Consider the following 27,911-nt stretch of genomic DNA (forward strand, 5'->3'; position numbering starts at 1 on the left):
CAAGATACTCAAAGACGCTTTACAGAGCAGACAAGACATAAACACAAACAAACAAACAAAAGATTGGTCCTGACGGAGAAGTGGCGAACAAACAGCGCCAGCGACCTCTCACGTCAGGGTCCGGCAGTAGACAATAAAGAACACAAGACACACAATTACAATTTAACACAGACAACCATCACAGTGAATGCTTCAGGCACACCCTCACTGTGATGGAAGGCAAAGAAAAGTCTTATCTCCTCCTCATTCTTCTCCCGTGGTCAGGCAGTCAAACTGCTGCCTCGAGGCGATCGAGGCTCCCGACTTTTGAAGCCCCGGCCGGGCGATGGAAAGTCCCAGGGCCGAGCCGAGCAGGCCGATGAAGGTCCTGAGCCCCCACCGGGCGATGGAAAGTGCCGCGGCCGAGCCACGCAGGGCGATGGAGGTCCTGCGAGCGGGTCGATCGAACCTCGCGCTTCGGGGCGGTCGAAGCTGCTACGGCTGGAGCTCCCGAAAGCCGGTCACCAGCCAGGGACCTGCGAACTCCCCATGTTGCGGTCTGCAGGGCCCACGGCCGAAGCCTCTGAGATGGTAAGTCCAGGCCCTGCGACTGGAGTCTTCAAGGTCGATCCCAGCTGGAGGCCGCCGACTCCACAGTGTTAGGCCGTAGCGCGAACGGAGATACAACACGATAAAGGTCGCATCTCCGTTCAGGAGGAGATTAGAAAAAAAGGTTTCCCCCCCACATATACAGAGATAAAAATAAATCAAAACATACATTTAAGCGATAACAAAGACAAAAAAGACAGAGACTGCCAGTGAGCCGCAGCTGCAGAGTGCAGCCACGCCCCCCAAATACTGCCTAATGCAACAAAACAATACACAAATAACAAATAAAAGCAAACAAAACAGGTGGAAATAGTCAACGGGTCTGGTATGTTCTCAAGAGAGAGAGAGAAGCAGATAACCTGTGCTGATAACCTGTGAACAATATCTGGAGATGTGTAAAGGCTGGCAATTCCAATAATTCAAGCATGGTTTATCAAACACAGCTCGCTTCCGGCCACGTGATCACGCGCATTAAATGCATTTCAACTGCCGATATTTTCGGTTTGCGATTGGTTTCTTGGAACGTAACCCCATCGTACGTTGAGGAGCACCTGTATTGTGCGCCAAAACAAAGAATCTCACTGTACCTGGGCACAGGTGAGAATAAAATACCACTGGACAAAGTATCATTGATTCCACTGCCAGCCCCGTCTTCCCCTCGTTCGGCTTTCAGCAGTGGCCACTTTCTCTGCGTGTGTCCCTGGTCCACACTTTGCCAAACCTCATCTACTGCAGTTGGGAGTCGCAAGGTAGACTTCTCTGTATCAGCGAGACAAGGCAACCATTTTGTCTTGTACCTGCGCTCCATTCTCAAAGGTCATTAAGCCATTGTGTGTAATTTCAATAGACAGTAGACAATAGATGAAGGAGGAGGCCATTCGGCCCTTTGAGCCATTCAATGTAATCATGGCTAATCATCAACAATCAGTACCCCGTTCCTGCCCTCTCCCCATACCCCCTGACTCCACTATCCTTAAGAGCTCTATCTAGTTCTCTCTTGAATGAATTCAGAGACTTGGCCTCCACTGCCTTCTGAGGCAGTGAATTCCACAGATTTACAACTCTCTGACTGAAAAAGTTTTTCCTCATCTCCGTTCTAAATGGCCTACCCCTTATTCTTAAACTGTGGCCCCTAGTTCTGGACTCCCCCAACATTGGGAACATGTTTCCTGCCTCTAATGTGTCCAACCCCTTAATAATCTTATCAGTTTTGATAAGATCCCCTCTCATCCTTCCAAATTCCAGTGTATACAAGGCTAGCCGCTCCAATTTTTCAACATACGACAGTCCCGCCATTCCGGGAATTAACCTAGTAAACCTTCGCTGCATGCCCTCAATAGCAAGAATATCCTTCCTCAGATTTGGAGACCAAAACTGCACACAGTACTCCAGGTGCGGTCTCACTAGGGCCCTGTACAACTGCAGAAGGACTTCTTTGCTCCTATACTCAACTCCCCTTGTTATGAAGGCCAACATTCCATTGGCTTTCTTCACCGCCTGCTGTATCTGCATGCTTCCTTCCACGTGTACATGGAGTGTGTGAGTCTGTGTACCACGTGTACATGGAGTGTGTGAGGTTGCAGCCCCTGTTCCAATATCTAAAGGGGCTGCTCCTTGCCTTCTGGCTGCACTTCACACCCACCATCCTCATCTTTGGACACCCTGTGCGTAGGGGAGAGGGTGGGGGGGGCTGAGGATGTCCTGGTTGGGTTGCTCCTGGGCCTGGCCAAGCTGGCCGTCCGCGAGTCACGGCGCCAGGCGGAAGAGGCAGTAATGTCCTAAGGTATATGAAGATTGATAAACCTCCCAAGCCTGATCAAATATATCCAAGGACACTGTGGGAAGCTAGAGAAGAAATTGTAGGTGCCCAGGCTGGGATATGTGAATCATCATTAGATATGTGTGAGGTGTCAGAAGATTGGAGGATGACTAATGTTGTGGCTTTATTTTAAAAAAAACCTGCAAGGAAAAGTCTGGGAACTATAGACCAGCGAGGCTTACATCTGTGGTGGGCAGGTTACTGGACAGCATTATGAGGGATAAGATATTTATACATTTGGATGGACAGGGGTTGACTAGGGGTTGATAGTCAGCATGGTTTTGTGCATGGGAAATCATTCTGTTTGAGTTTTTTGAAGAAGTAACAAGTCTTCAGACCCGACCCGACCCGAAACGTCACCCATTCCTTCTCTCCAGAGTTGCTGCCTGTCCCGCAGAGTTACTCCAGCACTTTGTGTCTATCTGCGATATAAACCAACATCTGCAGTTCCTTCCTACGCAAGTTGATGAGGCAGAGCCATAGACTTATTTTTGTGGATTTCAGCATGGCATTTGATAAGGTTCTGCATGGTAGGCTGCTCTGGAAGGTTAGATCACATGGGATGCAGGGAGAGATGGCCTACTTGGGATAGAAAATTGGCTTCATGGAAAAAAGCAGAGGGTGATGGTGGAAGGTTGCTTTTCGGACTGGAAGTCTGTGACTAGTCGTGTGCCTCAGGGTTCAGTATTGAGCCTAGTTATTGTTAGCGGTTTATATCAATGATTTGGATGAGAATGTGCAAGACATGGTTAGCAATTTTGCAGATGAGACTAAAGTTGTGGGCACGGTAGATAGCAAAGATCGTTATCAAACATTACAGCAGGAGCTTGATCAGTTGGGTAAGGGGGATGAGGAATGGTGAATGGAGTTTAATGCAGATAAATGTGAGATGAAGCATTTTGGCAAGTCACATCAGGGCGAGAACTTCACAGTGAATTGCAGGGACCTGCAGTGTTGAAGAGCAGAGGGATCCAGTAGTGCAGGTACATTGTTCCTTGAAAGTGGTGTCACAGGTGGATAGAGTGGTCAAGAAGGCTTTCAGCACATTGACCTTCATCAGTCAGTGTATTGGGTACAGGAGTTGGGATGTTATGTGATACTGTAGCTGTACCAAGTGCTAGTTTGGCCACAGTTGCCGTATTGAGTTCAGCTTTGGACATCCTGCCATGTTGTCAAGCTGTGAAGAGTACAGAGAAGATCTACAAGGATGTTGCCAGTATTTGAGGGCCTGAGCTACTGGGTGAGGTTGGGCAAACTAGGACTTTATTCCTTGGAGTGCAGGGGGATGAGGGGTGACATTATAGAGATGTAGAAGACCATCAAGGGAATAGATAGGGTAGACGCACAGAGTCCTTTAACCAAAGTAGGGAATCAAGAACCATTGGTCATAGGTTTAAGGTGAAGAGGAAAAGATTTGATAGGAATCTGAGAGGTAATTGTTTTCACACAGAGGGTGGTAGGTGTACGGAACAAGCTGCCAGAGGTGGTAATTGAGGCAGGTAGTATATTTAAAATATATTTTGATAGGTACATAAACAGAGGGGTGCATAATTAGGGTTTAGAGGAAGTTGGGCCAAACGTGGGCAGGTGCATCTACAGTATGGGGCATCTTGGTCGGTGTGGGGAAGGTGGGCCGAGGGGCCTGTTTCCTTGCTGGATCACTCTTTGACTGTATGATTCTATCAGAGTGAAACATATATTAAAAATTTGACAAGTCGTGACAGTCTGCATGCAGGAAGGCCATTTCTCCTGGCTGGGGTTTCTGAAGGCGAGATGAGAAGACATTTCTTCACACAGAGAGTGGTGAGTCTGTGGAATTCTCTGCCACAGAAGGTAGTTGAGGCCTGTTCATTGGCTATATTTAAGAGGGAGTTAGATGTGGCCCTTGTGGCTAAAGGGATCAGGGGGTTTGGAGAGAAGGCAGGTACAGGATACTGAGTTGGATGATCAGCCATGATCATATTGAATGGCGGTGCGTACAGGCTTGAAGGGCCGAATGGCCTACTCCTGCACCTATTTTCTATGTTTCTATGTAAGGCAGAGATACAGGTACCGATGCAAAGTAAGACATTTCAGACTGTTAAGAGGAGAGAGGCCACTGTTCAGAAGGCAGTGAACCTATGGAATTCTATCACATGAAGCAGTTGAGGCATTGATGCACTGATGGGTATAAAGTGTTGGTGGATAACGAGGCTATCGGGACTAAAGCTGATAAACCATACTGTTGGGCAGCATCTCTGGAAAGAAAGAACAGGTGACGTGTCGGGTCGAGACCCTTAACATCACCCATTCCTTCTCTCCAGAGATGCTGTCTGTCCCGCTGAGTTACTCCATCATTTTGTGTCAAACTTCGGTTAAAACCAGCATCTGCAGTTCCTTCTCACACTGAACCTTATCATTGCCTGTGCCCCTGGGACTAAAGCTTGTTATGCAATGGGTTCAAAATCCAAGCGTTTAAAACATAGAAACTTAGAAACATAGAAAAATAGGTGCATGAGGAGGCCATTTAGCCCTTCGAGCCAGCACCGCCATGCATTGTGATCATGGCTGATCATCCACAATCAGTAACCCGTGCCTGCCTTCTCCCCATATCCCTTGATTCCACTAGCCCCCAGAGCTCTATCTAACTCTCTCTTAAATTCATCCAGGATCTGGCCTCCACTGACCTCTGTGGCAGAGAATTCCACAAACTCACAACTCTCTGGGTGACCAAGTTCCTTCTCACCTCAGATTTAAATGGCTTTCCCTTTATTCTAAGACTGTGGCCCCTGGGTCTGGATTCCCCCAACATTGGAAACATTTTTCCTGCATCTAGCTTGTCCAGTCCCTTTATAATTTTATGTGTCTATAAGATCCCCTCTCATCCTTCTAAACTCCTTCCCCTTTACCCAACCTGACACCATTGAGATAATAATCTGCCTCCTTGTTTTTGCCGCCAAAGTGGATAACCTCACATCTGGGAAATGGGTGAATGGTATTATTTTTCCAAAGACCAACAACATTCCCTTTTGTCTGGGAATATGGGGATAGGTGCCCAGGACGCACGAGTACCAACATTAACGTAGGACCCAAGCTTATAAATAAATCTTATCCTTTCTGTGTAGGAAAGAACTGCAGATGCTGGTTTGTAACTGAAGCTAGACACAACAAAGCTGCAGTAACTCAGCGGGACAGGCAGCATCTCTGGAGAGAAGGAATGGGTGACGTTTCGGGTCCAGACCATTCTTCAGACTCTCGATCTGATCCTTCTGCCTGGTCGAGAGGCGGGACTGCAGTTCAACGAGAGATCTTGCCTCGTCCTTCCCTATGGCTTGTAAATATTTATCATAGGAGTATATAGGAGTGGGCCATTTAGTTCTTTAAGCTTGCTGCAGCATTCTATTAGATCACGGCTGATCTAACTCAACTGAACGTAAGAGGTTCTTGAAAGATTCGATTGACCCAGCAGCCACAATCTAATTGAGAATTCCACTATATTACCAGTAACCTTTATCTGCAGGAGCAAGCTACCAGACTTCACATCTACACGACTTGCTCAAAATTAAGACTATGCCCTTTAGTCTGGATTCGCCTGTCAGATAAAATAATATCACTTTACCTGATTAAATCTTCATAATTTTATACACTTCAGCCTCCTGGACTCAAGAGAATGTAAATCAAATTTATGTAGCCTGACCTTATGATTTAATTCATCAATCTTCTGTGTTATGGTGGTAAATCATCCCTACTTTCTCCTAAGGCTAATGTTAAAGATCCACTGGAGACAGTTCAGGGAGAACAAAGACCTTCCTTCCCCATTATCCTGGGCAATATCTACGTAATAAAACCTCTTGTTTGTTTGTTTGTTTGTTCCTGAACTACAGCCAAAGCCGTACACAACAATTTTAGGCCCACCTTACCCACCTTCGTCCCATGGTCCTAATGGAAGAGGTTTCACTGAAATTGGTGTTATAGTTCTAAAGTTATTCACATTTTAAAGTTTAAATCTATCTCCAAGGGAGGGAAGGGGGAGGGAGGAAGGGAGGGGGGGAGGGAGGGGGGAGGTGGGGAGGGGGGGAGAGGGGAGGGGGAGGAGAGGAGGAGAAGGTGCTGCACCAATGCAGGAGAGGCTTGGGCCCAACGGGTCCACTTGGTCTAGTATACCAATATGTCTAGAAATCCTAGTCTGATCTAAATAACACGCTGGATGTGGGTAGCAGTAATAAATCAAATTCAGTATGAGATGGGAGCGTTTTGTACACCTCTATAAGATCTCCCCTCATCCACCTACACTCCATGAAATAGAGACCCAGCCTACTCAACCTCTCCCTGTAGCTCACAGAGGGTGGTGGGTATGTGGAGCAAGCAGCCAGAGGAGGTAGTTGAGGCTGGTATAATAACAACATTTGGACAGGTACCTGGATAGGTAAGGTTTAGAGGGGTGTGGGCCAAATGTAGGAAGGTGGGATGAATATTGAATGGCCTGCATGGGCAAGTTGGTCTGAATGGCCTGTTTTCATGCTGTGTGACAATGACTCTGTGACTCTACCTCTCTCTGTTTGTGTTTTAATCTAAAGCTTGATTCTTTTTGTGCTAATTGCCTGAAGGGCACATTCTATGATGCAGGGGTAAGGGTTTTCTCTCATCAAATAGAGAGCACCCCTGAAAGTCCAGCACTCTTTGGGCAACACGGTGGCGCAGCGGTAGAGTTGCTGCCTTACAGCGAATGCAGCGCCTGAGACACAGGTTCGATCCTGACTACGGGCGCCGTCTGTACGGAGTTTGTACGTTCTCCCCGTGACCTGCGTGGGTTTTCTCCGAGATCTTCGGTTTCCTCCCGCACTCCAAAGACGTACAGGTGTGTAGGTTAATTGACTGGGTAAATGTAAAAATCGTACCTAGTGTTAATGTGCGGGGATCGCTGGGCGGCGCGGACCCAGTGGGCCGCGCTGTATCTCTAAAAACCCCCGAAAAAAACACAACTGACGGTGAGCAAAAATCTAACTGTTGAAAATAATCAACGTTAGACACAAAGCGCCGGAGTAACTCAGCGGGACAGGCAGCATCTCTGGAGAGAAGGAATGGGTGACGTTTCGGGTCGAGACCCTTCTGCAGACTGAGAGTCTGGGGAAAGGAAAACGAGAGATATAGACGGTGATGTAGAGAGATGTGGAACAAAAGAATGAAAGGCATACAGTTCAAAAAAGTAATGATGATAAAGGAAACAGGCCATTGTTAGCTGTGGCCTAGGTGCAAACGAGTACAGACAATGAGACTCAACAAGATGACTTTGAATCTGGTACGACTTGGGTGGGGGAGGGATGGAGAGAGGGGGGTTGTTGCAAGGGTTACTTGAAGTTGAAGTCAACATTCATACTGCTGGGGTGTAAGCTGCCCAAGCGAAATATGAGGTGCTGTTCCTCCAATTTGCGCTGGGCCTCACTCTGACAGTGGAGGAGGCCCAGGACAGAGAGGTCAGTGTGGGAATGGGAAAGGGAATTCAAGAGTTAGGTAGCATCAACGGAAGGGGTGGATAGATGATGTTTGGGGCTGGAGCACCTCTGCATTTTGATGAAGGGGCCAACTGTCTCAACACAACGGATGAAGGTTTCAATCCATAATCTTCAGATTCAAATACTTTGCTGCATCAATGTTACCACCTGATTCATGGAAACGTCACAAAACAGAGAAACTTGTTTCAAGACATAAGGAGTGATGCTTTGATGGGGTATTAATCAAGCCTTTTTAAAATCTTGGCAAGCTTCGGGTTCGCACATTAGAAAATAAATCAAATTCAGAATGAGATGGGAGCGTTTTACCACATTTTAACTGTCAAAGCGTCTTATACATATGATGAATGTCCGTGATGTGTAAGTTTCTGTTGTTGTTGTGAAAGGACAGATATCTGGAATAAATCCCCTCTGTCTGCTGTTGTGTGAGTTCACAATCTCCCTTGTCGTAGCTTTCTACTTAATCATGGAATCAATCCACAAAATGAAATATAGTCATCGAGTCATAGAGTGATACAATGTGGAAACAGGCTCTACGGACCAACTTGCCCACACCGACCAACATGTCCCAGCTGCACTAGTCCCCACTGCCCGCGTTTGGTCCATATCCCTCCAAACCTGTCCTATCCATGTACCTGTCTAACTGTTTCTTAAACGATAGGATAGTCCCAGCCTCAACTACCTCCTCTGGCAGCTCGTTCCATACATCCACCACCCTCTGTGTGAAAAAGTTACTCCTCAGATTCCTATTAAATCTTTTCCCCTTCACCTTAAACCTATGTCCTCTGGTCCTTCACTCGCCTAGTCTGGGCAAGAGACTCTACCCGATATATTTCTTTCATGATCTTATACACCTCTGTAAGATCACATGTATTTATTCACAAAATTCTGGAGTAACTCAGCAGGTCAGGCAGCATCTTGGGAGAGAAGGAATGGGTGACGTTTTGGGTCGAGACCCTTCTTCGGTCTGTAAGATCACACATCATCCTCCTGCGCTCCAAGGAACAGAGTCCCTGTAAAAGGCTGCTTAAATACTTTAACCTTCTTTCCTCAGCTACCTGTGTCCTTGCTGTTGTGAGTTTAACAGTTTGGTTTGTTTCTGTCATTGGCTTTCTAAACCTACAGATCTCCCGTCGACAATTACAAATTACATGTTGAAAACTGGCTCACACTACACTTCTGGTTGTCAACACTTTTCATTGTAGCTTGGGTGCTGCAATGACATTTGCAAAAGCTCCTTCCAGCTGAATTGCAAGCTTATCATAAATGTTCACCTCGTATTGAAGTGCTGAATAATATTGAAATATAAGAGGCTTACTGTTATTATTAATTTTCTCCTTGCTAAAGCTGCCACAGGCATCTCTTATTAAAACAAAAAGGAGTTTAGATGTACTGTATAAACAGATCATGACTGATTTCTGTCTCAATGTTATTTACACATTTTTTTTAAGTAGAACTGATAGTTTGGGATATGGAAATGACTCGAATTCAAAGAGCTCTCGGAACGGCATTAGTTACGGCCAGACCTCATCTGGATTACAGGTGACGTATGACACCAGAATGTCTGATGTTGTAAAAAGCAGATGTGTTACGAGTCCTACATTTCGTGGAGAATTCTGAAATCTGCGTCCATTTTGGGAGAAACAAAGATCATGGAATACCAGCAAGCTTGGTGATCGGGCTTTAGTTATTTTAGATTTTTTAAATTTATTTTAGATTTAGAGATACAGCGCGGAAACAGGCCCTTCGGCCCACCGGGTCCGCGCCGCCCAGCGATCCCCGCACACTAACACTATCCTACACACACTAGGGACAATTTTTTACATTTGCCCAGCCAATTAACCTACATACCTGTACGTCTTTGTAGTGTGGGAGGAAACCGAAGATCTCGGAGAAAACCCACGCAGGTCACGGGGAGAACGTACAAACTCCGTACAAACGGCGCCCGTAGTCAGGATCGAACCTGAGTCTCCGGCGCTGCATTCGCTGTAAGGCAGCAACTCTACCGCTGCGCCACCGTGCCACATATTTTATTGTGATAGAGTCACAGAGTCATAGAGTCATCGAGTGATACAGAGTGGAAACAGGCCCTTCGGCCCAACTTGCCCACACTGGCCAACATGTCCCAGCTACCCTAGTCCCACTTGCCTGCATTTGGCCCATAATCCTCCAAACCTGTCCCATCCATGTACCTGTCCAACTGTTTCTTCAACGATGGGACAGTCCCAGCATCAACTACCTCCTCTGGCAATCGTTCCAGGCACCCATCACCCTCTGTGTGAAAAAGTTACCCCTCAAATTCCTATTAAATCTTTTCCCCTTAATCTTGAACCTATGTCTTCTGGTTCTCGATTCCCCAACTCTGGGTAAAAGACTCTGTGCTTCTATCCGATCTATTCCTCTCATGATTTTGTATACCTAAATGATGAAACAAAACATAATGCAACCAATGCCCCTTATCATGCATCTGTACACTGTAAATGGCAATCATGTGTTGTCTTTCTGCCGACTGGATAGCGTGCAACAAAAGCTTTACACTGTACATTGGTACATGTGACAATAAACTAAACTAAACTAATCTCAGGTTTCCTGGTAATTAGTGATGGTGAACAACAGGAATTCTTTGTAACAGTTCGTGATGATATTAATCGCACTGTTAAAGAATAATTGAATACCAATGGCTTTGAACAATCAAATGAAAAAACATATGATTTATTAATCTCTAATGATAGAATTGAAAAATATCTAGTGCAAACCCACCTGGAGGATTGCCGTATCTCTATCAGCTCAACTCCTCTCAATGTACTGCCTCTACATTTCTCCAATTATGAACGCCATCATCTACCAAATTCTTTAGTTTAGTTTAGTTTAGTTTAGTGTAGAGATACAGCACAGAAACAGGCCCTTTCGGCCCACCGGGTCCGCGCCGACCAGCGATCCCCGCACATTAACACTGTCCTAAACCCACTAGGGACAATTTTTACATTTACCAAGTCAATTAACCTACAAACCTGTACGTCATTGGAGTGTGGGAGGAAACTGAAGATCTCGGAGAAAACCCTCGCAGGTCACGGGGAGAACGTACAAACTCCGTACAGACAGCACCCGTGGTCGGGATGGAACCCGGATCTCCGGCGCTGCATTCGTTGCAAGGCAGCAACTCTACCGCTGCGCCATTGCCCAATTGCTCTTTACCCTCTCCAGCAAATGCAAGTTTCTGAGATGCGATCAGGTACTTCAGCTAAGATGCAACCTAAGTTTGATAAAGGTGGAACATAACATTGCCATCCTTGTCCTTGTATTCAATGTCCTGACTAATGAAGGGATGTATCCCAATAGACAATAGACGATAGGTGCAGGAGGAGGCCATTCGGCCCTTCGAGCCAGCGCCGCCATTCAATGTGATCATGGCTGATCATTCTCAATCAGTACCCCGTTCCTGCCTTCTCCCCATACCCCCTGACTCCCCTATCCTTAAGAGCTCTATCTAGCTCTCTCTTGAATGCATTCAGAGAATTGGCCTCCACTGCCTTCTGAGGCAGAGAATTCCACAGATTCACAACTCTCTGACTGAAAAGGTTTTTCCTCATCTCAGTTCAAAATGGCCTACCCCTTATTCTTAAACTGTGGCCCCTTGTTCTGGACTCCCCCAACATTGGGAACATATTTCCCTTCCTAACCACATTGATCTACAGATGCTCCTCGACGCACGATGCTTCCACTTATGATATTTTGACTTTACCATGGTGCAAAAGCGACACACATTCAGTAGAAACCGTCTTCGGATTTTGAATTTTGATCTGGCGATACGCATTTTCGACTTACGATATTTTCGATTTACGATGGGTTTATCGGAGCGTTGTAGTCTGTGGGATTTCTACAGGGGTATAGGTAGGCTAGACAGAGGCAGTGGCGCCTGGCTTTGTGATCACCAGCAGCAGTCCGCAAGGGGCCAGACACAATCATTTTGTGATGACAGCCACAGGCAAGGCAATTCTTTGTTTGGGCTTTGAAGTGCTCTTACCGCTGCAGTGGTTGGCAGAGTTCAGTCACGGCTGCTTCAGTTAAGTGAAGACATCTTAAGATTCTGTCGCCACTGATGCAAAACGAAGTTTGAGCTGTACAATAAGTTGAATACAAAGGCTGCAGTGGTTCACCATGGAAGCCCACCACAACCTTCTCACGGGCAATCACGGATTAAATCGATGTGTGAGCAATATCTTCGTCCCACAAGAAGAAGGTCTAAGAATAAAGGGGAGGCCATTTAAAACTGAGGTGAGAAAAAAACATTTACACCCAGAGAGTTGTGAATTTGTGGAATTCTCTGCCCTACAGAAGGCAGTGGAGGCCAATTCACTGGATGAAATTAAAAGAGAGTTAGATAGAGCTCTAGGGGTTAGTGGAATCAAGGGATATGGGGAGAAGGCAGGCACGGGTTACTGATTGTGGATGATCAGCCATGATCACAATGAATGGCAGTGCTGGCTCCAAGGGCCAAATGGCCTCCTCTTGCACCTGTTATATATGTTTCTATGTTTCTAAGGTCTGAAGAAGGGTCTCGACCCGAAATGTCACCCATTCCTTCTCGCCAGAGATGCTGCCTGTCCCGCTGAGTTACTCCAGCATTTTGTGTCTATCTTCCCACAAGAAGAATTGCTTTCCGGAATCCCTCAGCTATCTAAATCTCTCCTGAGAAACTGTTTTCCACTGTTCACCTTTCCTCTTTGCTGGCAGTCTGCTTCCCACCCTCTGCTTTCTCTTCCTCGTGGTAGTTTGGTGTTTTCTGCATCTCTTCTTTACTTACCCTCTGATGCCAGCTCTAAGAAGAAGCCTTACCTGATCACATCCAGAGTCATAGTCATAGAATGATACAGCGTGAAAACAAGCCCTTCAGCCCAACTTGCCCACAACGGCCAACATGTCCCAGCTACGCTAGTCCCACCTGCCCGCGTTTGGTCCATATCCCTCCAAACATCTTCCTATCCATGTACATGTCTCACTGTTGGCATTATCTCTGCCTCAACTCCATCCTCTGCCAGTTTGTTCCATACACCCACCACCCTTTGTGTGTAAAAGTCACCCCTCAGATTCCTATTAAATCTTTTTACTACTAACTACTACTAAACTACTAAAAGTAGAATATGTAATTAGTTAATTGAAGATTTTGTTTTGCTTGTTATGTTACATCGGCAGACAATCCTGTTATCAGTGTGCGGACGCAAAATGCTGGAGTAACTCAGCGGGACAGGCAGCATCTCTGGAGAGAAGGAATGGGTGACGTTTCGGGTCGAGACCCATCTTCAGACTAGATTCAGGGGGAAAGGGAAACGAGAAACATAGACTGTGATGTAGAGAGATATAGAACAAATGAATGAAAGATATTCAAAAAAGTAACAATGGTAAAGGAATCTATGCTAAAAGAAACAATGAATAAGGCCATTGTTAGCTGTTTGTGAGGTGAGATGTTGTGTTGGAGTGTTGGAGGACTTGAGGATCTCCAAACTAAAAGATTGCTTGGAAACTATATGATTATATAGAGTCGGTTGTTCTTATGTTTTGCATCTTATTCTTTGCAGTATTTAGCACTGATGAAGAATGGCTGTTGAGTAAACAGAACGTTTTGTACGTTCTCTACGTGACCGCATGTGATTTCTCCAAGGTCTTCGGTTTCCTCCCACACTCCAAAGACGTACAGGTTTGCAGGTTAATTGGCTGGGTAAATGTAAAAATTATCCCTAGTGTGTGTAGGATAATGTTAGTGTGCGGGGATCGCTGGTCGGCGCGGACCCGGTGGGCCGAAGGGCCTGTTTCCGCGCTGTATCTCTAAACTAAACAAAACTAAACGTTTGAACAGTATGAACCCTATAAATAGGGTCTGATGAACGTCTCAACACGAAACGTCACCTATTCCTTTTCTCCAGAGATGCTGCCTGACGCGCTGAGTTACTCCAGCTTTCTGTGTCTATCTTTGCTGTTTATGAGCGCTATTTATGCCAGTCTTCAAGTAGGAAAGACCTCAGTGAGAGTTAAACGCAAGTTCTTCGCAATGGTTCTCACAACTGATCTGTGTAATCTGGAAAAATATGCAGAGATGGTGGCGCAGCGGTAGAGTTGCCGCCTTACAGCGAATGCAGCGCCGGAGACCCGGGTTCCATCCCGACGACGGGTGCTGTCTGTACGGAGTTTGTACGTTCTCCCCGTGACCTGCGTGGGTTTTCTCCGAGATCTTCGGTTTCCTCCCTCACTCCAAAGACGTACAGATATGTAGGTTAATTGGCTGGGTGTAAATGTAAAAAACTGTCCCTAGTGGGTGTAGGATAGTGTTAGTGTGTGGGGATCGCTGGGCGGCGCGGACCCGGTGGGCTGAAAGGGCTAGTTTCCGCGCTGTATCTCTAAACGAAACCATGCTAAAGTAAACACAACTAAACTAAGATCTTTCAGAACCAAGTTAATGAAATGTAAAGAATCTTTTCAACAATGCCCCATTTCTTCCCATCTCCCCCGCTATGAGACAAAACAAAAGAAGTCCTAGTTCTGAGCAGGCTCCGCTCCTTCAATGTCTGCAATAAGATGCTGCAGATGTTCTACCAATCGGTGGTGGCCAGTGCCATCTTCTTCACTGCCGTGTGCCGGGGCAGCAGGGCGAAGGTCGCGGATACCAACAGGATCAACAAGCTCATCAGGAAGGCTGGCTCCGTCCTGGGGGTGGAGTTGGATTCATGGGAGGTGGTCTTGGAGGGGTGGATGCTCCTCAAACTGCGGAGCATCCTGGACAATACAGCTCACCCCCTCCATGACACACTGGTCAACCTGAGGAGCACCTTCAGCAACAGACTGGTCCCACCAAGATGCAGCACAGAACGCCACAGGAGATCCTTCTTCCCTGTGGCTATCAAACTGTACAACTCCTCCCCCTTCTGTCATGGGGTAGACTGAGACTGAGACTGACTCCCCTCTCCCCCCTCCCTCCCCCCCTTCCCAATCTTTGCACATCCCCAATCCTGGGCTCACTTTAATTTCATATTTCATTTTATCTTGAGTTTTATGACTGTTGTCAGATCAATTTCCCTCCTGGGATAAATAAAGTTCTATCGTATCGTCTGTTAGCGTATCATATGGTAAATCAAGCCTCGTATAATTATCTAACGTTGTGAATGTTTTTGTTTTGCCGAGCGGACACTGCCCCTGAAACCCGGCCTCAGCTGGCCCTCATCCCCAGCACCAGAACACCTTTTACAGCCTGGGGCTCGGATAGACCCGGCGCCACACCAAGAGGCCGAGCACGTGGACCGCGCGTGGCCTACAGCGGTGGAGCAGCGGCGCAGGAATACCATGACTACGCCTGGCCAGGCCGAACCTGCAACACCACCAGGACAACAGACCTTCATGGTCAGGGTAAGATCCCTGCACTTACAACAACTGGGACTTGAAAATGGCGCCAAACTGGTTTTTTAGATTTAGATTTTCTTTTTAGATTTAGAGATACAGCGCGGAAACAGGACCTTCGGCCCACCAGGTCCACGCCAACCAGCGATCCCCGCACACTAACACTATCCTACACCCACTAGGGACAATTTTTTACATTTGCCCAGCCAATTAACCTACAAACCTGTACGTCTTTGGAGTGTGGGAGGAAACCGAAGATCTCGGAGAAAACCCACGCAGGTCACGGGGAGAACGTACAAACTCCGTACAGACGGCACACGTAGTCAGGATCGAACCTGAGTCTCCGACGCTGCATTCGCTGTAAGGCGGCAACTCTACCGCTGCGCCACCGTGCCGCCTAACTCTGTCGAAAAGAAAACTGCAGATGCTGTTTAAAATCAAAGGTGGACACACAATGCTGGAGTAACTCAGCGGATCAGGCAGTATCTTGGGAGAGAAAGGAAATGGGTGACGTTTCGGGTCGAGACCCTTCTTCAGACTGAAGAAGGGTCTCGACCCGAAAGGTCACCACTTCTTCTCTCCAGAGATGCTGCTTGACCCGCTGAGTTACTCCAGCATTGTATGTCTACCTGGTGACTGTATACTGTTTTAGTGTACTACTGCTGTACACTTGTACTGTATCTGAGACGCTTATCTGAGATATGTCTAAGTGCTCATGCATAGTGATACTTGTACTGAACTGTATACAAACATGAATTTAACTGTACCTCAGTACATGTGACAATAAAGTATTATACCATACCATGCCAATTGAAAAGCTGAGTGATTTTATTGAGCACATCCTCAAAAAATAAATATTTTATTTGCTGAACATTTCAGCACAAAACCAGTTGATTCTCTGACTTACTTGTGCATGTTTAATGTAAGTAACAGTGAATGTCAACATTGCAACTACTTGTCAAATAGTGTTGGAGCGACAGATATCAAGGGCAGTTGACAGGTCAGGGCACATTGCTAGTTACCTTGCAAATACACTGGAATTTAGTAGGATGAGAGGAGATCTTATCGAAACGTATAAGATTATTAAGGGGTTGGACACGTTAGAGGCAGGAAACATGTTCCCAATGTTGGGGGAGTCCAGAACAAGGGGCCACAGTTTAAGAATAAGGGGTAGACCATTTAGAACTGAAATGAGGAAAAACTTTTTCAGTCAGAGAGTTGTGAATCTGTGGAATTCTCTGCCTCAGAAGGCAGTGGAGGCCAATTCTCTGAATGTATTCAAGAGAGAGCTGGAGAGAACTCTTAAGGATAGCGGAGTCAGGGGGTATGGGGAGAAGGCAGGAACGCGGTACTGATTGAGAATGATCAGCCATGATCACATTGAATGGCGGTGCTGACTCGAAGGGCCGAATGGCCTCCTCCTGCACCTATTGTCTATTGTCTATAAATACATTACTGGAGCAATCATAACAGTCACCTGGATAATAGCCATATTACTGATAATGGAAACCCAGATGCAGGGGTCAATTATGATTATCCATCCACTGCACCTAATAGCACTTTCCTTAAACTCCAGCTAGTTATAGAGTCATAGTCAACAGTGATATAGTGTGGAAACAGGCCCTTCAGCCCAACTTGCCCAAACCGGCCAACATGTCCCAGCTATACTGATCCCACCTGCCCGCGTTTGGTCCATATCCCTCCAAACCTCTTCCTATCCATGTACATGTCTCACCATTTCTTCAACATTGGGATAGTCCCTGCCTCAACTACCTCCTCTGGCAGCTCGTTCCATACACCCACCACCCTTTGTGTGAAAAAGTTACCCCTCAGATTCCTATTAAATCTTTTCCCCTTCACCTTCAACCTATGTCCTCTGGTCCTCGATTCCCCTACTCTGGGCAAGAGATATTGTGCATCTGTCCGATCTATTCCCATCATGATTTTATACACCACTATAAGATCACCCCTCATCCTCCTGCGCTCCATGGAACAGAGTCCCAGCCTGCTCAACCTCTTCCTGTAGCTCACACCCTCTAGTCCTGGCAACATCCTCGTAAAACTAGTTGAGCTCAATTAAACTTGCTATTTCAAATGCAGTATACAGATTAATGTATACCTGTTCCTTTTGCTGCAATGTTTAGTTTAGTTTAGTTTAGAGATACAGCGCGGAAAACGGCACTTCGGCCCACCGAGTCAGCTCCGACCAGCGATCCCCACACATTAACACTATCCTGCACACACTAGGGACAATTTTTACATTTACCAAGCCAATTCACCTACAAACCTGTACGTCTTTGGAGTGTGGGAGGAAACCTAAGATCTCAGAGAAAACCCACGAAGATCTCGGGGAGAACGTACAAACTCCGTACAGACCGCACCCGTAGTTGGGATGGAACCCGGGTCTCCGGCGCTGCATTCGCTGTAAGGCAGCAACTCTACCGCTGCGCCACTGTGTTTCTCCCATCTTCTAGGCTTGAACAGAATACAGGCCCACAATTGTGAAACACAGTTAATCTTCAACAATGAAAACATTTCAAAAGGGAGTTGATAATATTCCACTCGGGTCAAAACTCATATCCATCCACGCAATTAACAAAGCTTGTCATTCTTGACAGATAAAGCTGGAGCGGCAATTTCATTCCAACCAGCATGTGTGGGGCTGCTTTTTTATGTGTGTTGGCGCAATGATGATTACAGTGAATCTTTGTTGAAGATGACAGATTAATGAATATCTTCCTGCTTCTATCTAGGTAGTAATTTCACTTTATTACCTGCATGTGGGCCATTTATTGGAAGTGTATGAAAGGTTTCCGGGCCAGCTGCAGTTTAGAACGTTTATTCCCAAACTCGGAAATGTTTCCGGATCAGGCACATCACTGTTTGGTGCATGTGTTTCTCCTGCCGTTTCTTCATTTATTTTTTCCTCAATTGATCCTGAGGGTCCTGAGATGCACAGAGTCTCTTGTCCAAAGTAGGGCGATCAAGGACCAGAGGACTCTGACAGGTTGCCAACTTTCTCACTCCCAAATAAGGGACAAAAGGTGACGTCACCACCCCACGCCCCATGTGACCTCACCCAGCCAGCGGCCACATGCTCCCGCTACACCAATGGCGGCCGCCCCGGCCGGGAGGCGGGTTGCTATGCAACCTCTGTGAGGAGAACACACTCGGCCCCGCTCCCAAACGCACTCCATTAGCCTACATTGTCCGGGCCTACAGCGGCCCGCGGGCCTACAGTGTCTGGGCCTACAGTTTGTAGGTTGTTCAAGCTTAGAAGATGGGAGGAACACGGTACGGGCAGTCACGGTGGTGCAGCGGTAGAGTTGCGGCCTTACAGCGAATGCAGCGCCGGAGACTCGGGTTCCATCCCGACTACGGATGCTGACTGTACAGAGTTTGTACGTTCTCCCCGTGGCCTGGGAGGGTTTTCTCCGAAATCTTCGGTTTCCTCCCACACTCCGAAGACGTACAGGTTTGTAGGTTAATTGGCTTGGCAAATGTAAACATTGTCCCTAGTGTCCGGGCCTACAGTGTCCGGGACTACAGCGAAGTCCCGGGCCTACAGCGCTCCCCCGGCCTAATACGGGACAAGGGTGGTCCCGTAAGGGACAAACCAATTTAGCCCAAAATACGGGATGTCCCGGCTAATACGGGACAGTTGGCAACACAACAGAGGACATAGGTTTAAGGTGAAGGGGAAAAGATTTAATTGGAATCTGAGGGATTATATTATCTAACCCCCTTTCTGTGCTCAGCCAAACTGCAAGAAAATGCAGAGGGCTGTGGACGCAGCCCAGACCATCACAGAAACTGGCCTCCCATCGATTGAATCCATATACACTTCATGCTGCCTCAGCAAGACCTTCAGCATAGTCAAAGACAAGTCTCGCCCCCATCACTCCCCCTTCTCCCCTGTTACATTACCAAGAGGTACAGAAGTTTGAAAATGCACACCTCCAGATTCAGGGACGGTTTCTTCCCAGAAACTGAATGGTTCCCTCATCAGCTGGAGTGTTGTCCTGAACTCACATCAACTGCATTTGTGATCTTCGACTGGACTTCAATGCTATACCTTTGCCTTAAATGTTGTACCTTTTTCCTTCACCTGTGCACCATGGATTGCATTCATGTAGTCCATTTGTCACAGGATAGTTTTAGTTTAGTTTATTTTAGTTCAGAGATTCAGGGAGGAAACAAGCCCTATCGGCCCACTATTGAAAGACTGGAGCGACTAGGCTTGTATACACTGGAATTTAGAAGGATGAGAGGGGATCTTATCAAAACGTATAAGATTATTAAGGGGTTGGACACGTAAGAGGCAGGAAACATGTTCCCAATGTTGGGGGAGTCCAGAACCAGGGGCCACAGTTTAAGAATAAGGGGTAGGCCATTTAGAACTGAGATGAGGAAAAACATTTTCAGTCGGAGAGTGGTGAATCTGTGGAATTCTCTGCCTCAGAAGGCAGTGGAGGCCAATTCTCTGAATGCATTCAAGAGAGAGCTAGATAGAGCTCTTAAGGATAGCGGAGTCAGGGGGTATGGGGAGAAGGCAGGAACGGGGTACTGATTGAGAATGATCAGCCATGATCACATTGAATGGCTGTGCTGGCTCGAAGGTCCGAACGGCCTCCTCCTGCACCTATTGTCTATTGTCTATTGGGTCCGCGCCGACCAGCGATCCCCGCACATTAACACTATCCTACACACACTAGGGACAATTTATACATGCACCAAGCCAATTAACCTACATACCTGTACGTCTTTGGAGTGCGGGAGGAAACCGATGATCTCGGAGAAAACCCACGCAGGTCACGGGGAGAACGTACAAACTCCGTACAGACAGCACCCGTAGTCGTGATGGAACCGGCGCTGCATTCGCTGTAAGGCAGCAACTCTACCGCTGCGCCAACGTGTTTGAATGGTGTTGAACTCATCTTGAAGTGATGCGTCATTGCCACTTATGCTACTCGTTTATGCCTTGTGGGAGGTGACAGCGTGCTGGTCCTTTCACAAGTGTCGAGCAGCCTTCTGCAACGCTAGCTTGGCCCTCATGGTGAGGCGTGGAGGGGCAGGTAGTGTACAGAAAGCAGGGACTCTGCAGAAGGACGTGGACAGGTTGGGAGAGTGGGCAGAGAAGTGGCAGATGGAATACAGTGTAGCAACGTGTGGAGACATGCATTTTGGTAGCGGGAATAAAGGCGTAGACTATTTTCTAAATGGGGAGAGAATTCAGAAATCGGAGGTAGAAAGAGATTGGGACTGCTGGTGCAGGAATCCCTGCAAGTCATTGAAACATAGAAACATAGAAAATAGGTGCTGGGGGAGGCCATTTGGCCCTTCGAGCCGGCACCACCATTCATTGTGATCATGGCTGATCGTCCACAATCAATAACCCGTGCCTGCCTTCTCCCCATATCCCTTTATTCCATTAACCCCTTGAGCTCTATTTAACTCTAAGTCGAATCAGAAGCAAGAAATGCAAACGCTATGCCAGCATTTATTGTGAGAGGACTAGAGTACAAAAACAGGGATGTGATGCTGAGGCTGTATAAGGTGCTGGTCAGACCATATTTGTTGTAATGTGAGCAATTTTGAGCCCCATGTCTGAGGAAGGATGTGCTGGCTCTGGAAAGGGTCCTGAGGAGGTTTACGAGAATGATCCCAGAAATGAGTGGGTTAACAAATGACGAGCGTTTGTCGGCACTGGGCCTCCACTCGCTGGAGTTTAGAAGGATGAGGGGGGACCCCATTGAAACTTACCGAATAGTCAAATGTTTGGATATAGTGAATGTGGACAGGATGTTTCCACTAATGGGAAAGTTCAGGACCAGGGATTGTAGCCTTAGAATAAAAGGATGGTCCTTTTGGAAGATGAGGAAGAAATTCTTTAGTCAGAGGGTGGTGAATCTGTGGAATTCATTGCCACAGACGGCTGTGAAGGTCAAGTCAATGGATATTTCTAGGGCAGAGATACATAGATTCTTGATTAGTGCGGGTGTCACGGGTTATGGGGAGAAGGCAGGAGAATGGGGTTGAGACCGAGGGATGGATCAGCCATGATTGAATGGTGGAGTAGACGAAGGGCCAAATGTCCTAACACTTCTCCCATCTCTTATGAACTTATGAACATTCCTGGACCCATTGTATGATACTGGATCACCAGTCTTAAATGCCACAAGTCGCCTGGTTCACTTGGCTGGGGAAGAATCGGAATGCGTTTGTTCATTATTGTCATTATTGTACCACGGTACAGCTGCTCCTCAACCTACGATGGGGTTCCGTTCCCATAAACCCATCGTAAACCGGAAATATCGTACGTGGGAAAGCATTTAATACAACTGATCACGTGGCCGGAAGCGATCTGCGGCTCGCTGCCATTGCCCAGCATTTGCACATTGTAAAGCCAATCATAAGTTGAAAGACTGGAGCGACTAGGCTTGTACACACTGGAAATTAGAAGGATGAGAGGAGATCTTATCGAAACGTATAAGATTATTAAGGGGTTGTACAGAACTTTATTGTCATTCGGTACAGATACCGAACAAAATTACAGCAGTCACAGAACACAATAAAAAAGAAAAGAGCACAAGACACCCGACCCCAACACAAACATCCATCACAGTGACTCCAAACACCCCCTCACTGTGATGGAGGCAACAAAACTTCCACTCTCTTCCCCCGCGCCCACGGACAGGCAGCTCGACCCCTACCGAGGCGACCGACACGCACAGCCCCCGCAAGGGGATGGAAGGCCCCGCGGCCGAGCTGCACCGAGCGCTGAAACGTCCCGCGGCCGTACCGGGCAATGAAAGGCCCCGTGGCCAAGTCGCGCCGGGCACTGTTAGGTCCCGCGGCCGAGCCGCGCCGGGCGATGTTAAGTCCAGTGGCCGAGCCACGCCGGGCAATGGAAGGCCCCGCGGCCGAGCCGCGCCCCGGGGAAGAGACCTAATAAAAGAAAGGTTTCCCCCACGCAGGTCACGGGGCGAACGTACAAACTCCGTACAGACAGCACTCGTAGTCAGGATGGAACCCGGGTCTCCGGAGCTGTAATCGCTGTAAGACAGCAATTCTACCCCTGCACCACCTTAAAGCTGATTGCAAACAGGTTGCCATGGTGCAACCTGGCAGTATGCTTTCTCGAAGAAGGCTTGGAGGAGTCATTGGAGACATACTGAATTCCCTGAGTCTCCAAAGGAAGCAGAAGCATTGATGTTGGCTTTTTGTCTCGAGCGTCAATTTGGTTGGTCCATGACAGATCATTGGTACCGTTAATGCCAAGTAACTTGAAGCTCTCAACCAAATCTATTTTGCCAATATTGATGCTGATAGTGGTTGTGCACAGGAAGGTTGTGCCTTCCTGAAACCGATACTTAGCTTCCTCAGCTTACTGACATTGAGCGAGAGCTTAATATCCGTTCACCATGTTGCTAAGTTCTTCATCTCTGTCCTGTACTCCATTTCATCATTGGTTGTGATCCGACCCATCACAATGGTGTCATCTGCAAACCTGTACATGGAGTTAGAGCCAAATTTGGCCATACAGTCGTGAGTGTACGAAACATAGAAACATAGAAAATAGGTGCAGGAGGCCATTTGGCCCTTCAAGCCAGCACCGCCATTCAATAGACAATAGACAATAGAAAATAAGTGCAGGAGTAGGCCATCCTTCCTCAATTTTGGAGACCAAAACTGCACACAGTACTCCAGGTGCGGTCTCACTAGGGCCCTGTACAACTGCAGAAGGACCTCTTTGCTCCTATACTCAACTCCTCTTGTCATAAAGGTCAACGTGCCATTAGTTTTCTTCACTTCCTGCTGTACCTGCATGCTAACTTTCAGTGACTGATGCACTAGGACACCCAGATCTCGTTGTACGTCCCCATTTCCTAACTTGACACCATTCAGATAATAATCTGCCTTCCTATTCTTACCACCAAAGTGGATAACCTCACACTTATCCACATTAAACTGCATCTGCCATGTATCTGCCCACTCACACAACCTGTCCAAGTCACCCTGCAACCTCATAGCATCTTCCTCACAGTTCACACTGCCACCCAGCTTTGTATAATCTGCAAATTTGCTAATGTTACTTTTAATCCCTTCATCCAAGTCATTAATGTATATTGTAAATAGCTGCGGTCCCAGCAACGAGCCTTGCGGTACCCCACTAGTCACTACCTGCCATTCTGAAAGGGACCCGTTAATCCCTACACTTTGTTTTCTGTCTGCCAACCAATTTTCTATCCATGTCAGTACCCTACCCCCAATACCATGTGCTCTAATCTTGCCCACTAATCTCCTATGTGGGACCTTATCAAAGGCTTTCTGAAAGTCCAGGTACACCACATCCACTGGTTCAGGTACACTACATTCATTGTGATCATGGCCGATCATCCACAATCAGTAACCCGTGCCTGCCTTCTCCCCATATCCCTTGATTCCGCTAGCCCCTAGAGCTCCATCTGACTCTCTTTAAAATTCATCCAGTGAATTGGCCTCCACTGCCCTCTGTGGCAGAGAATTCCACAAATTCACAACTCTCTGGGTGAAAAAGTTTTTTCTCACCTCAGTTTTAAATGGCCACCCCTTTATTCTTAGACTGCGGCCCCTGGTTCTGGACTCCCCCAACTTTGGGAACATTTTTCCTGCATCTAGCTTGTCCAGTCCTTTTATAATTTTATACATCTCTATAAGATCCCCTCTCATCCTTCTCTGGGGAGTATTGTAACGGACTGAGAGCTCATCCTTGCAGGGGCACTGAGAATTATAGTGGAGGAGGTGTTGTCACTTATTCACACTGGTTGGGTCTGTTGAGAACCCAAGAACAGAGGAGGATGCTGACTCCTGGGTCCAGGAGTTTGGAGATGTGTTTGGATGGGACTGATACATATGAGTACACTGATACATATGAATCAAACGCAGGCCTCCTTGTTGTGCAGGTATTCCAGAGATGGGCTTATACCAGGGAAATAGTGTTTGGTGTGGACCTTAGGTTTAAGGTGAAGGGGAAAAGATTTAATGGGTAGATGAGGGGTAACGTTTTCACACCGAGGGTGGTGGGTGTATGGAACAATCTTGCAGAGGAGGTAGTTGAGGCAGGGACTATCCCAATGTTTAAGAAACAGTTAAACAGGTACATGGATAGGACAGGTTTGGAGGGATATGGACCAAATGCAGGCAGGTGGGACTAGTGTAGCTGAGACATTGTTGGCCGGTGTGGGCAAGTTGGGCCGAAGGGCATGTTTCCACACTGTATCAATCTATGACTCTATGACTCTATGACTCTATCACGCCATCACTCCATCACGCTATCACGCTATGACGCCATCACGCCATCACGCTATCACGCTATCACGCTATCACGCTATCATGCTATGGCCCCATGACCTGCGGTGGTGATGAACACACAGCAGTGGATCAAAGCTGACCAGGATGCTGAGGTTAACGTGCACCATCATTAACCTCTCCAAGCAACTCATGATGGTGGATGTCAGAACCATTGGAAGGTAGTTGTTAAGGCATCCTGCTATACTATTTGTTTAGTTTAGTTTAGTTTAGAGATACAGTGCAGAAACAGGCCCTTCGGCCCATTGAGTCCGCACCGACCAGCGATCCCCGCTCGTTAACACTATCCCACACACACTAAGGACAATTTACACTTACACCAAACCAATTTTCCTACAAACCTGTACGTCTTTGGAGTGTGGGAGGAAACCGAAGATCTCAGAGAAATCCCACGCTGGGTCACGGGGAGAACGTACAAACTCCGTACAGACGGCCTGTTTCCATGCTGTATCTCTAAACTAAACTAAGCTAAACTAAACTAAACTGAACTAACTAAATGGCAGGACAAATTAAAGAACAAAGGGGAAAGTTTGTGATAGCATCGAAAGTGAGAAAAACTATGAGGGTGATAGGTAACAGAGAGTAATGTTATGTCACTGCTTAACTGAATGTCTTATCAGGCAGTAGGCTGTCAACTAACTGGAGAATTGTTGCCTGATATTTAATTAAATTTTACAGCCGAATATTTAATTATTGTGGCCCTTGCCTGGTGTTGTTCAAGAGTTATCATTCTTCTCCATGTCGTTAAGATTGCGAAATGTGTATCCTGAAGAAGACAGGCATGTTATTGGTGTTTATCTTATGCTCAGCCACCTTAGGCATTGTTTCAGTTCTATGTCCTAATATCAACACAGACAAGCAGGCACGCAGAAAGGAACGAGGCAACTTCAACATGAACAGAGACCACACACAAATGTGACCTTGGCGACAGGGTGTGTCACTCCCACCCGCATTGGTCTCTTCAGCCACAAGTGAGGCTGCTCTAGCCGAGGTGTGGAGCAAGCAGCCAACTAGGATGCATCACCCATGGTCAGCCATGAACGAGGGGGGCCTAAGAAAGATCTAAGAAGACTACACATCAAAAAATTATCAAAGTAGCTGGCAATAAAAATAAACGGTCCTGCGATCAGGAATTGTCGCGGACAAATCCAAGTTTTTTTCTTTTACCTTGATAGTAAGAAACTTTTCTCTTTGGAGTTTATAGTTAAGGCAGTGGAAGACATTTAATGGGAATCTGAGGAAGATATTTTTTTTCACCCGGAGGATAGTTGGAAACAAGAATTCACTGCTTGAGAAGATGGCGGAGGCAGACAGCATTGAAGAAGCATCTGTGTTAGCACGTGAAATCATCAAGGTACATAAGTTGCAATCCAAGTACAGATACATGGAATTAGTGCAGATAGGCACATATAGGACATATGCTGAAAGAATGGGTCGACTGGGCTTGTATTCACTGGAATTTAGAAGGATGAGAGGGGATCTTATAGAAACAGAAAGAATTCTTAAGGGATTGGGCAGGCTAGATGCAGGAAAAATGGTCCCAATGTTGGGGGAGTCCAGAACCAGGGGTCACAGATTAAGAATAAGGGGTAGGCCATTCAGGACTGAGATGAGGAAAATCTTTTTCACCCAGAGAGTTGTGAATCCGTGGAATTCTCTGCCACAGAAGGCAGTGGAGGCCAATTCACTGGATGTTTTCAAGAGAGAGTTAGATTTAGCTCTTAGGGCTAACGGAATCAAGGGATATGGGGAAAAAGCAGGAAAGGGGTACTGTTTTTGGATGATCAGCCATGATCATATTGAATGGCTGTGCTGGCTCGAAGGGCCAAATGGCCTCCTCCTGCACCTATTTTCTATGTTTCTATGTTTCTATGTTTGATGGTCAGCATAGATATGGTGGACTGAAGGGCTGCTTCTGTACGACTCTGTGACTCTCCAGAGATGCTGTCTGACCCGCTGAGTTACTCCAGCTTTTCGTGTCCATCTATGACTCTTTGGTTATTTTGATGGATGGGTTGATATTAATGTATCTGCATTGTGAACCAAGTGGCAATAACCCAAGCTGCAGTGTGGAAAATCTTTCACCTATGATAGTTATCCTTCAAGTCTGGCGTCTTCAGATTGGTCTCCAGGTGAGGACCCCTGTGCAACTCTGAGGTGCTCAGATGTACACAGCCTCTCAGGATGCTCAGTATCCCCTGCAAATGAGTACATAACATGATCACTCAGCAAAGTGTGTAAAAAAACAAACGCAGACGTTCGAAATAAGAAAAAAGAATGCAGAGGCAGTCAGGGCATGAATGTAGAGAAATAAATAGAGTTTATTTCCCTGGTCCACTCGTCCCTTCCCACCCAAACCACCCCCTCCCCAGGTACTTTCCCCTGCAACCGTAAGAGATGCAACACCTGTCCCTTTACCTCCCCCCTCGACTCCATCCAAGGACCCAAACAGTCTTTCCAGGTGAGGCAGAGGTTCACCTGCACCTCTTCCAACCTCATCTATTGCATCTATTGTTCCAGGTGTCAACTTATTTACATTGGCGAGACCAAACGCAGGCTCGGCGATCGTTTCGCACAACACCTCCTCTCAGTCCGTCTCAACCAACCTGATCTCCCGGTGGCTCAGCACTTCAACTCCCCCTCCCACTCCCAGTCTGATCTTTCTGTCCTGGGCCTCCTCCATTGTCAGAGTGAGGCCCAGTGCAAATTGGAGGAACAGCACCTCATATTTCGCTTGGGCAGCTTGCAGCCCAGCGGTATGAACATTGACTTCTCTAACTTCAGATAGTCCCTGCTTTCCCTCTCTATTCCCTCCCCCTTCCCAGTTCTCCCACTAGTCTTCCTGTCTCCGACTACTTCCTATCTTTGTCCCGCCCCCCTGACATCAGTCTGAAGAAGGGTCTTGACACAAAACATCACCCATTCCTTCTCTCCTGAGATGCTGCCTGACCCGTTGAGCTACTCCAGCATTTTGTGTCTACCTTCGATTTAAACCAGTATCTGCTGTTTTTTTTCCTAGTTAATATTTTAGGTCACTGGCTTTTTGTCATTTCTAATTCCTGGCTAACTATCAGAATAAACAGAATTTAACCATTTATGTGTAATATATATTTTCTTAAATATTGCTGAGTAGCACTGATTATTTAAGTGTAGATCCAACCATAGGGTACAATAAGTGTAATAATGGATTGCACTCCTGTGTCGACTGTGAGATAGATGTGAGATAATTTGGTAGACGTACAGAGTCTCTTGCCCAGAGTAGGTGAATCTACGACTAG

This window comes from Rhinoraja longicauda, chromosome 7, assembly GCF_053455715.1.
Source record: "Rhinoraja longicauda isolate Sanriku21f chromosome 7, sRhiLon1.1, whole genome shotgun sequence".
NCBI lineage: Eukaryota > Metazoa > Chordata > Chondrichthyes > Rajiformes > Arhynchobatidae > Rhinoraja > Rhinoraja longicauda.